This window comes from Mesocricetus auratus, unplaced genomic scaffold, assembly GCF_017639785.1.
Source record: "Mesocricetus auratus isolate SY011 unplaced genomic scaffold, BCM_Maur_2.0 Super-Scaffold_100676, whole genome shotgun sequence".
NCBI classification, from domain to species: domain Eukaryota; kingdom Metazoa; phylum Chordata; class Mammalia; order Rodentia; family Cricetidae; genus Mesocricetus; species Mesocricetus auratus.
This window is the reverse complement of record NW_024429266.1, coordinates 122,092,494-122,102,777: the sequence shown is the minus strand read 5'-3', so window position 1 is coordinate 122,102,777 and position 10,284 is coordinate 122,092,494.

Below are 10,284 nucleotides of genomic sequence, written 5' to 3'. Positions count from 1 at the left end.
TAAGAGACGGGACCTCATGAAACAACAATAACAACAAAAGCTTCTGCAAAGGACACTGTCGGTAAGGGGAAAAAAGCAGCCCACAAAATGGGAGGAGATTTTCACTAATTCCACATCTGCTAAAGGGATAATATCCAAAATAAATGAAGAACTCAAGAAACTAGACATCAACAAATTAAATAATGCAATTTAAAAAATGGAGTACACATCTAAATAGAGAATTCCAAACATAGGAATTGCTAAAGACCAAGAAGCAAAAAAAAAATACTCAACATTATTAGCCACCAGGGAAATGCAAATTAAAATGATTTAGGTATTCCATCTTGTACCTGTCAGAATGGCTATGATCAAAAACACAAGTGGCAGCTCCTGTTGGTGAGGATGTGAAGCAAGGAGAACACTCCTCCACTGCTGGTGGGAGTGCAAACTCGTATAGCCACTTTGGAATTCAATATGGCAGTACCTCAGAAAATTGGAAGGCAATCTACCTCAAGACCCAGTCATATCACTCCTGGGCATATACCCAAAGGACACTCAATCCTACCACAAGGACACTTGCTCAACTATGTTTATAGTAGCTTTGTTCATAATAGACAGAAGCAGGAAACAACCTCGATGTCCCTCATCCATTAATAAATAAAATGTGGTACATTTTCATAGTAAAATATTAGTCAGCTGTTAAAGACAATGACATCATGAAATTTGCAGGCAAATGGATGGAACTTGAAAAAAATTATTGTCAGTTATGTAACTCAGACCCAGAAAGACAAGAATAGTATGTACTTACTTATATGTGTTTATTAGCTGTAAAGCAGAAGATAGTCATGCTATGGTTCTCATAGCAATAGAGGGTAAGTAACAAGGAGGGATCAAGGAAAGAATGCAAGGATCTCCCTGGGAAGGAGAAATAGAATAGATTTCTCTGGTGGACTGAGGATGGGTTAGATAGGGAATAGGAAGCATCAAGTTGGGGTAGGGGGAAATACTGGGAGAAATTCCTAGAATTGGGAGAAATGTTGAAAGCTAGTACAATGGAAACTCCATGGAAACTAAGAGAGTAGCCCTAGCAAAGACTCTTGCAATGGGGACAGGGAACCCGAACTGGCCATCTTCTGTAACCAGGCAAGACCTCAAGTCGAGGGACTGGGACATCAACCCAGACACAAAACCTTCAGCCTACAGTGTGCCCTGCCTGCAGGTGTTCTGGAACCAGAGCCTAGCAGAATCAAAGAGACCAGAGAGACTTCATCCAACAACTGTTGAGAGCAGATGCAGAGTTCCATAGCCAAATATTAGGTTGAGCTCAGGGAGTCCTGATGATGAGGGGGAGGATGCTTGGAGGAACCAGAGGAGTAGGGACACCATGAGAACACAGCTCACAGAACCAATTGAGCAGGACTCATGAGGGCGCACAGGGATCAGGGAACATGTAGGAGTCTAACTTAGTTCCTCTGCATATATATTATGGCTGAATAGCTTGGCGTTCTTGCGGAATTCCTAACAGTGAGAGCTGGGGCAGTCTCTGACTCTTTTGCATACTTGCAAGACTTCTTCCTCCTACAGGGTTGCTTTGTACAGCCATGATATGATAGTATGTGCTCAGTATTTTTTGTAGCATGTTATGCCGTGTTAGGTTGATGTTCTTGGGAGGCCTGCTCTTTTCTGAGACAAGAAGGAAGGATGGGTCTGGAGAGAAGAGGCAAGGTCAGGGGAGAGACTTGGGGGAGGAAAAGCAGGGACTGGGACCAGGATGCAATATATGAGAAAAGAAGAAATATATAAGTATAAACCATAATAATGATGAAGAAATCAAAGTGTTAGTGGCATGTTGGTGGGATATAGGGAAATTTGGAGAAGGGGAATGGGGTGGATATCATATGTCATTGTGAAAGGGTGTTGAATTCTCAAAAATAAAAGATATATAGTTTAAGAAAAGAAACTCGTCTTAGTTTTAAAGACAGGCATTGTCTTAGAGTAAAAGGATGGACAAAAGTGCTCCAGTCCAATGGGACCAGAAAGCAAACAGGCATCGCTACTCTAATACCTGACAAAACAGACTTCAAGCCAAAACTGGGCGGTGGTGGCACACACCTTTCATCCCAGCACTCGGGAGGCAGAGACAGGTAATCTCTGTTAGTTTGAGTCCAGTCTAGTCTACAGAGTGAGTTCTAGGACAGGGTCCAAAGCTACAGAGAAAGGCTGTGTCAAAAAACGAAAGAAAAAATACAACAAACGTCAAACTAAATCAAGCAAGGACCCAAGTTAGCAGAGTCAGACATTAATAGACATTAATATTACAATAGATACTAAAAATTGTTCATATTATAAGGGGATATTTTTAAAACCTGTACTCCACAAAGCAGGAAAATCTAAAAAAAATGGATGATTTTCTAGATTCTTGCCAAATCTCCAAAAGCAATTGAAGAAGAATTCAACTAAGCCATAAGAAATGAGAAGACTGAAGAAGTAATAAAAAGCCTTCCAACTAAGAAAGCCCAGGACCACATGGACCAGATGGATGCACAGTAGCATTCTGCAAGTCAAGGAAAATCTAGTCAGTCCTTAAAACAGAAGGAGCACTCTCAGACTCCTTCTGTGAGGCCAATACCATTCTCAGACTCCTTCTGTGAGGCCAATACCATTCTAATACCCAACCGGGTAAAGACACGTGTGCACATGTGTGCAAGCACGCGCGCACACACACACACACACACACAGCACACACACAAACGCAAACACACCCACACCACACAAACACACCCAACACACACAACTCACACAAACACACATAGCATACACAACATACAAACACACACCAACCACACCACACACACACATACAACACACATAACACATACACAAAACACACGCACACTAAAAAAGAGAAAAAATAAAGAAAACTAGAGTCATCAATTTCTCCCATCAAAAGACACAGACTGCCTGAGTTGATAGAGACAAAACCATTAAAAAAATTAGGCCAATATCCTAATGATCATAGACTCAAAAATACTCAATAAAATACATGCAAACAGAAATGAAAAACCATACAACATGACCAAGTTAGATTTATTCCTGAAATGCAGGGATTTTTCAACATACTCAAGTCAATAAATGTAATAAACCACATCAGTGGATATAAAGATGAAAATCACATGATCATCTCAATAAATACTTTAAAAACCTGTTACAAAATTCAATGTGCCTTCTAAGACAAAAATCTTAGAGAATTAAAAGCTACAGGGAACATAATAGAAGTTGTATATGAGAAAAACATAGCCAACATCATTCTCAACAGATAAAAGCTTGAAGCAATTACATGGAATTTGGAAACAAAATAAGGATGTGCACTCTCTTCAGTCTTTTTCAACACTGTTCAAATTGCTAACTATAGCAATAAGGCAAGAGAAGGATCTCAAAAGGATACAAATGGGGGAGGGGATCAAACTATCCCTATCTGACAATGATATGACACTATAAATCAGAGATACAAAAAATCTATAAGAAAGTTTCCAGAAATAATAAAAACATTCAGAAATGTGGCAAGATACAGAGTCAACTAGCAAAAATCAATAACCATTCTTTATAAAAACAAACATACAAAGAAGGAAATTATGGACACACTCCCATTCATAATAGCCTCAAAGAAAATAAAATATGTAGGAATAAATCTAACTAAGGAAGTGAATGATCTCTATATTGAAAACTTTAAAGCGCTAAGAGATAAAGGCACTAAAAAACTGCAAAGACATCCATGTTCATGAATTGGTAGAATTAACATTGTAAAAATTATGGGTCCACCAAAAGCTGTTTACAGATTCAGTGTAATATATCAATTAAAATCCTTATCTCATTCTTTGCAGAAATAGAACAAACTATGCTAAAGTGTATATGGAACCACAAAACACCCCAAACAAAAAAATATTCAACAAAAAGAACAATGCTAGAGGAATTGCCATTCCAGGCTTTAAGATATATTATAGAACCAGAGTAATAAAAACAATGTATTACTGGAACAAAACAGATATGTAGACCAATGGATCAAAAATTGAAGACAAAAATGTGAAAACACATAATTTCAGTCATTTAATACTTGACAAAGACGCCAAAAGCATGAAGTAGAGAAAAGAAAGTATCTTCAACAAATGTTCTTGGTAAAACTGGATATTCATCCACAGAAGAATGAAATAAGATAGACCTGTACCTTGCAGACAAAAGTAACTCCAGTTTTATAAAAGACATAAACTAGAAACTGCTAAAAACATAGGTAGTACCCTACATGGTATAACTGAGGAAAGGATTTAGAAATATGAATAGGAGTGTTGAAGCTACAGGAATAAAACTCCATTTGCCCCCAAATTAAGGCCAACAATTGATAAGCAAGACCTCATGAAATTAAAATGTTTCTACACAGCAAAAGAAGCAATCAACTGGGTGAAGAGGAAGTCCATATAATGGGAAAGAATATTTGCCAACTATATACCTGACAGAGATTTAATATTCAGAATATACAAAGCACTCAAAAAGCAAAGAGTTTTTTTAATGATCCATTAAAAAAAAAACAATGGTCCTGGGACCTGAACCAAGTTCTCAAAAGAAGAAAAAAAATGATTTCTAGGAGACATTTCAAAAAGTGTTCACCATCACTAGCAATTATGGAAACGCAAATCAAACCAACTTTGAGATTTTTATTCTACCCCAGTCAGAATGACAAACAACAATGGAACACCAACAAAAAAATTCTGGAGGGAATGTAGGAAAAGGGGAGCTCTCACTCCCTGTTGGTAGAATTGCAAACTGATACAGCCACTACAGAAATCAGTGTGGAGAATTCTCACTTAAAAATGGATTTACAATATGACCTGGATACTTGACATATACCCAAAGGACTTCACATACTCTATAGATACTTGCCCAGGCGTGTTCATGGCTGTTCTATTCACAATGGCTAGGAAATGGAAGCAACCTAAATGTTCTACAGCTGACAAATGAATGTGTGGCACATATACATTATATAATAGTATCCAGCATTAAAGAAAGATGAAAGCATGGCTTTTGAGGTAAATAAATGGAAATGGAAAGAATGATATTGAGTGAAATAACCCAGACACAGAAAAGACAAATGTTCTATCTTATTAAAGGCTCCAGTCTCCAAATTTTCAGATGTGAATATTTCCTGTAGTCACTACAGAAACCAGGAACATAAAAGGGGGCCAGCATTTCAGGGAAGTGGGGTGATTGTTGTGAGAAATAGAGGAATGGGAAGGTACAAGTATTCTGACCAGGGAAATAGGGAGAAAGGGTCTCCTTAGGGAGATAAACACAGAAGAGGGGAGTAGGAGAGGAAGGGGGAATAACAGGATACAATTGATCTGCTGGAAGGAAAGGGAAAGGGGTGGGGGCTCCCTTGGGAAGGATGAGGGAGTGAAATACAGGAGGAGGTAGGTAAAAATAATAGTATGGATGACTAAAAAAAGCCATGAGGCATCATGCTATTAACTATTTATCAAAAAACCTATAATGCACATAATTTGGTGTATAAATGTATGTGTATAGTTATAGTGAACTTTTCTTATCTGGGCCAAAAATGTTTCCTCCAAGAGCCAAAGATCACCTAACAAAAATCCCAATACCCAACATGAAATCTAAAAGACTCCCAAAACATAAAGCCTATTGCTGTTTCCCTTGGTCACCCTCAGAGGTGGAAGTCAAGTCCCTGTTACTGGAGACCCCCATGCATTTCAGACACAGGTCCCAGAAGCTCCTAGGATGGAACTGACTTGAATGCCCTGTTCCTAAGGACTAACTTTCATGATACCAGAATGTACCATGCAGTCTTCCAAAGGAAAGAAGCAACCAAGAGTCCCACCCAGCTACGGCACCTATGGACCACATCAAATTGCTAGCATGGCACAATAACCCTACGGGTGCAGTAGTGACACACATACCTTTGTGGTAACCAACAGTTCTCCAGTTGAACTGAAGACCCATTCAAGAAGAGGTGTACCATGCCTGGTACTGGAAACCCACCCAACTACCTCCTATACCACCACACTTTTCTAGCTTCCCTCTAGTATCAGCAAACATGAGTGCTTACTCTCACTTGTAGTTGCTTTTTCTTCTCCTGGAGCCTCAAACTTGGAGCTCTTTCAGTGTTAAATTAAATTTAACTAATTTAGTGAATATTCAATATTTTAGTGTTAGCATTCTCCCCCATCCTTCATTTTCAGCAGTATGGAATCATCAAATCAACTATAATAATTTATAATTTACTAAATAACAGTAGTTTTGTTTGATGATCAGTTGGCATATTTGTTAACATTATTGAAAACACAAATAATTTTGTTTCTGTTTTGTATATTGATATTTACTGTATTAGAACTAAAATCCAAATTATTTTAAATACATGTTGATCCTATTTTTAAATGAAAATAGCTACTTTAATTTGAAGAATAGTTTTGTAAACTATTTTCCAAAAGGAAGCGAACATGTTTGATATTTTTGCAGGACTCTTTATTAGCTAATTATGCAGAAGACATTAAATCTGCTGTGGCATCCATCACCTTATAACCTTTGGAAAGTCCCACTGCACATTCCTAAGGCAAGTCAGTGTGAACTCTGCAGATAGTCACCTAGCACATCTGTGACAAACAGCTCTTACTCTAGAGGTTTCCTGAGCACTTGGACAGGAGTTTATGAATGGCTGCTCTCTAGTATAGCAGAAAGATACTGCAGAAGATTAAAACCTCAAAGGATCATGCATCATGAGGTTTGTTGCAATGTAGTACACACAGCATGTACTCATCTTTTTGGAAATGATAGCAAAATAACTTAAATTGACCACTATAACCTCTTCCAAGTAGGTAGTTCAGTAGTGTTAAATGTATTCACACTGTCCTATCTTTTGTAACAATACTTGGCTTTGTTTTTAAGTCAGCAGTCACAGAGTCTACATACTGTTAATATTAGTGGTAGGGATGTGTTTGACCTTTATCATCTTGTCTGTTTTTCAACATTTCTTCAGTGAACACATACTGTAAAATGTACAAGATGAAAGGAAAATTTTTGTTTTAAATTGGATAAAACAAATGTTCCAAGGAGGGGATGGCCGTTCTCATCAACTGGAGTGATCACGTTAATGGACAGATGGAATGCTTCTGAGGAACTCCATTTGGGCTTCAACTATGACTTAATCAAGACTTAATGAGGTTTAGTGTCTAAATGGGGAACCTGAATGGGTCCCGTGAGAGAAGCTGGGGATGCTAGATTTTATTGTTGCTTTTACATGAGAGGTGTGGGTTGGGGAGTGTGCAGAGCCAGAAAAGATGCCTGAGCAAAACATGGTGAAAGTCCAGAGCATGGTGCGCCTGAGGTCTTATGAGGGAGATGGTGTCCTGCTGAGATGATACAGAGTTTGGATTTTATTCATAGGTGGTGAAGAGAAATCAGAGATTTTGGTTAGTGTTAATGTTAAGAAGGTCAGTTCTCTACAATCTAGACACAGAGGGAGAAAGATCAAACATCGAAAAGCTAATTCAAAAAAATAAATGCTTGAATGGGAAGGTTAAGCAATAAGAAGATAAATAGGGAGAAAATAAAAGTCAAAAGGAAGAGAATGGATATTCCACAACAAAGGTAAAAGGAATGGGGTCTCATTCAAGCTTTCTTCTTGAGGAAGTACTCACTCTTTCCTGCCCAGTTTGACCGCATTCCATACTGTGTGTCTGTTGCATAGTAAAGTATTTTGGAGTTCAAGAGTCTAGGAGGTACTGGGTTGTGTTAACTGAATTGGTTATGGTTTTTAGTTGTCTTCGTGAACTAGATGTTTGCAGAGTTACTTTTCAATGTAGTTTTTTTCTATTTGTTTTTTATGTTTAAGGTATAAAAATCTGATGTTGTGATATATACTAAAATATTTACTATGTTCTCTTTATTTTAATAATGAATTAACATTAATGCCTAGATGAATAGCCAGTGGCTTCATTAGTTCTATTTATTTTTTTAATCATTTTTTATTTTAATTTTAAATAGCTTGTTTTACATGTCAATCCCAGTTCCCTCTCCCTCCCCTCCTCCCGCACTCCTCTTCCTCCCCTCCCTGCCACCCTATTGCCAAATCCTTCCACATAGGGGATATCTAGAGTCTGTCATTTTACTCTGGGTAGGGACCAGGCACTCCCCTAAGAGTCCAGGCTGAGAGAGCATCCCTCTTTGTGCTATAGGCACATGATGACTGTTAGTATTCCAGGGATAGACACTGATCCACAACTCAGGGCCCCATAGGTTGTCCAGGCCTTCTCACTGACACTCACATTTGGGGGGTCCAGATCAGTCCCATGCTGGCCTCCCCACTGTCGGTCTGGGGTCCAAGAGCTCTCCCCTGTTCAGATCAGCTGTCTCTGCTGGTTTTGCCAGCCCATTCTTTGCCAATTTGCTCATCACTCCTCTCTCTCTGTCACTGGGTTCCTTGGGTTCAGTTCAGTGATTAATTGTGTGTTTGCCTCTGCTTCCATCAGTCACAGGATGAAGGCTCCCGGATGGTTATAGACAGTTCTATTTATTTATAAGCCCAGCTTCTTTTCTAATCACCTGAATTTTTTTTCTGCTTTACATATTTGCTCACTAAAATTCAATGAAAACAAGGCATTATTTACTTGTGAAATCTAAATGCTCTGTTAATAAATAGCACTAAAAGGACACATACACTGGGCCCAATTTTCTTATGACTTAAAAGTTATGTTTTAAAAATCAGATCATTTAAAACGAACTAGAGATTGAACATTTAAAGACTGGTACTATGATCTCTTTCATGTAAAGTACCCTTGGTATCACAAGTAACTATTACTTCCCCTTATTTTCCTTTAAAATGGATGTTTGCTTTTTCATGTATCTGATTGTTTCAGAACAAAACACTGTGCTTTGTGTTAAAATTAATTATTTTATTAGGCAGCACGTTGGCCTTGAGATTTTATGCTTGTGTACAACATCTCATGACTCAGAAACATGCAGGAGCTATCTAGCTATGTGGGCACAGAGCCAATACCACCACCACCACCCCCCTTACCATACTGCACTGAACAGTGCAGAAGCCATGCCCAGGCTTCCTCTCCTGGCAGAAATATCATTTAACAGGGTGAAGGTCCCTGGGAACTTGAAGAAGCAGTCTCAGGTGTGGCAGCAGCTGCTGTGCGGGCCATAACTTACCCTGTGAGGACGGAGTCACCATCATCTGGACTCAGGGGAGATGTGGAGTATCATGTCCAAGGAGTGCCGTTCCAAGAAAAACTGTGCTTGGAGCATTTATTTGTTGGCAATGCTCACTGACTGAGGTTCCGTCTGGCAAAACTGGATTTTTCCCAGAAAGCGGGGGAACAATTATGTAAGTTGTCTCAAGGAATTTATTTTTAAATGCTGTTAATGCATCCCTTGTGTTTTTTGTTTGTTTGTTTGCTTTTCCAGGATTTAAGTACCTTCATTTTCTCCTTTAAAATATATACATGCAAGGCAGGAGTGGATATGGTGAAGTAGAGAAACATTGTACTGACACTAAGCCTTGAAATTCTAGTCTGAGCTAAGGCCAACTGATGTCTGAAGAAACACCTACAACACATCTGATTAAGGCCTAAATGTGCTGAGGCTCATTATTAACTTCAAAAATGTAGGTAAATGGTATTCAGAAAATTCCCATGCACAGCTCTCAGGGATGCCAAAGCACGTAGGTAAAGGGAGTCTGGAGAAGGGGTTCTCTCCATGCCGGGTATAGAGAGCAGCTTGCTTTGGCAAGCCATGTCTGCAGCTCACAACAGAGTGTAGGAAGCATGGGCACAAAAGCGGGCCACTGATTTTCATGCCCACTGTAGTACACAGGAGTTGTGGGCACAGAGGGGGCCACTGGGTGTCATGTGCGCTGTAGAACCCAGGAGACACAGGCACGGGGGGCAGGCCTTTGGATTTCACATTCACTGCATGTATTTAGACTGTGTCCGTCCTGTGCTAGTATTTTCCATAGCCTGCTAGCTGTTTCTTTGAGTGTTCTTTCCTTTCCTTCGGGCATTTTGAATGGCTTGAAGGTAGTACATCTCTTACTTGTCCGGGCAAGATATGGAAGACACCTTTGAAGTTCAGACATGACTTCCTGATTCTCCTCCTGTCTTAAGATGCTGTCTGTGTCATTCATCTGTATGGGAGTGAAAGGCGGTTTTTGGTGACCTAGCTCACCAATTTCTTCACAGGTTGCCCTGTGTCTGAAGGAGGAAGCTTCTGAACACATCACTATTTTCTTTGCTG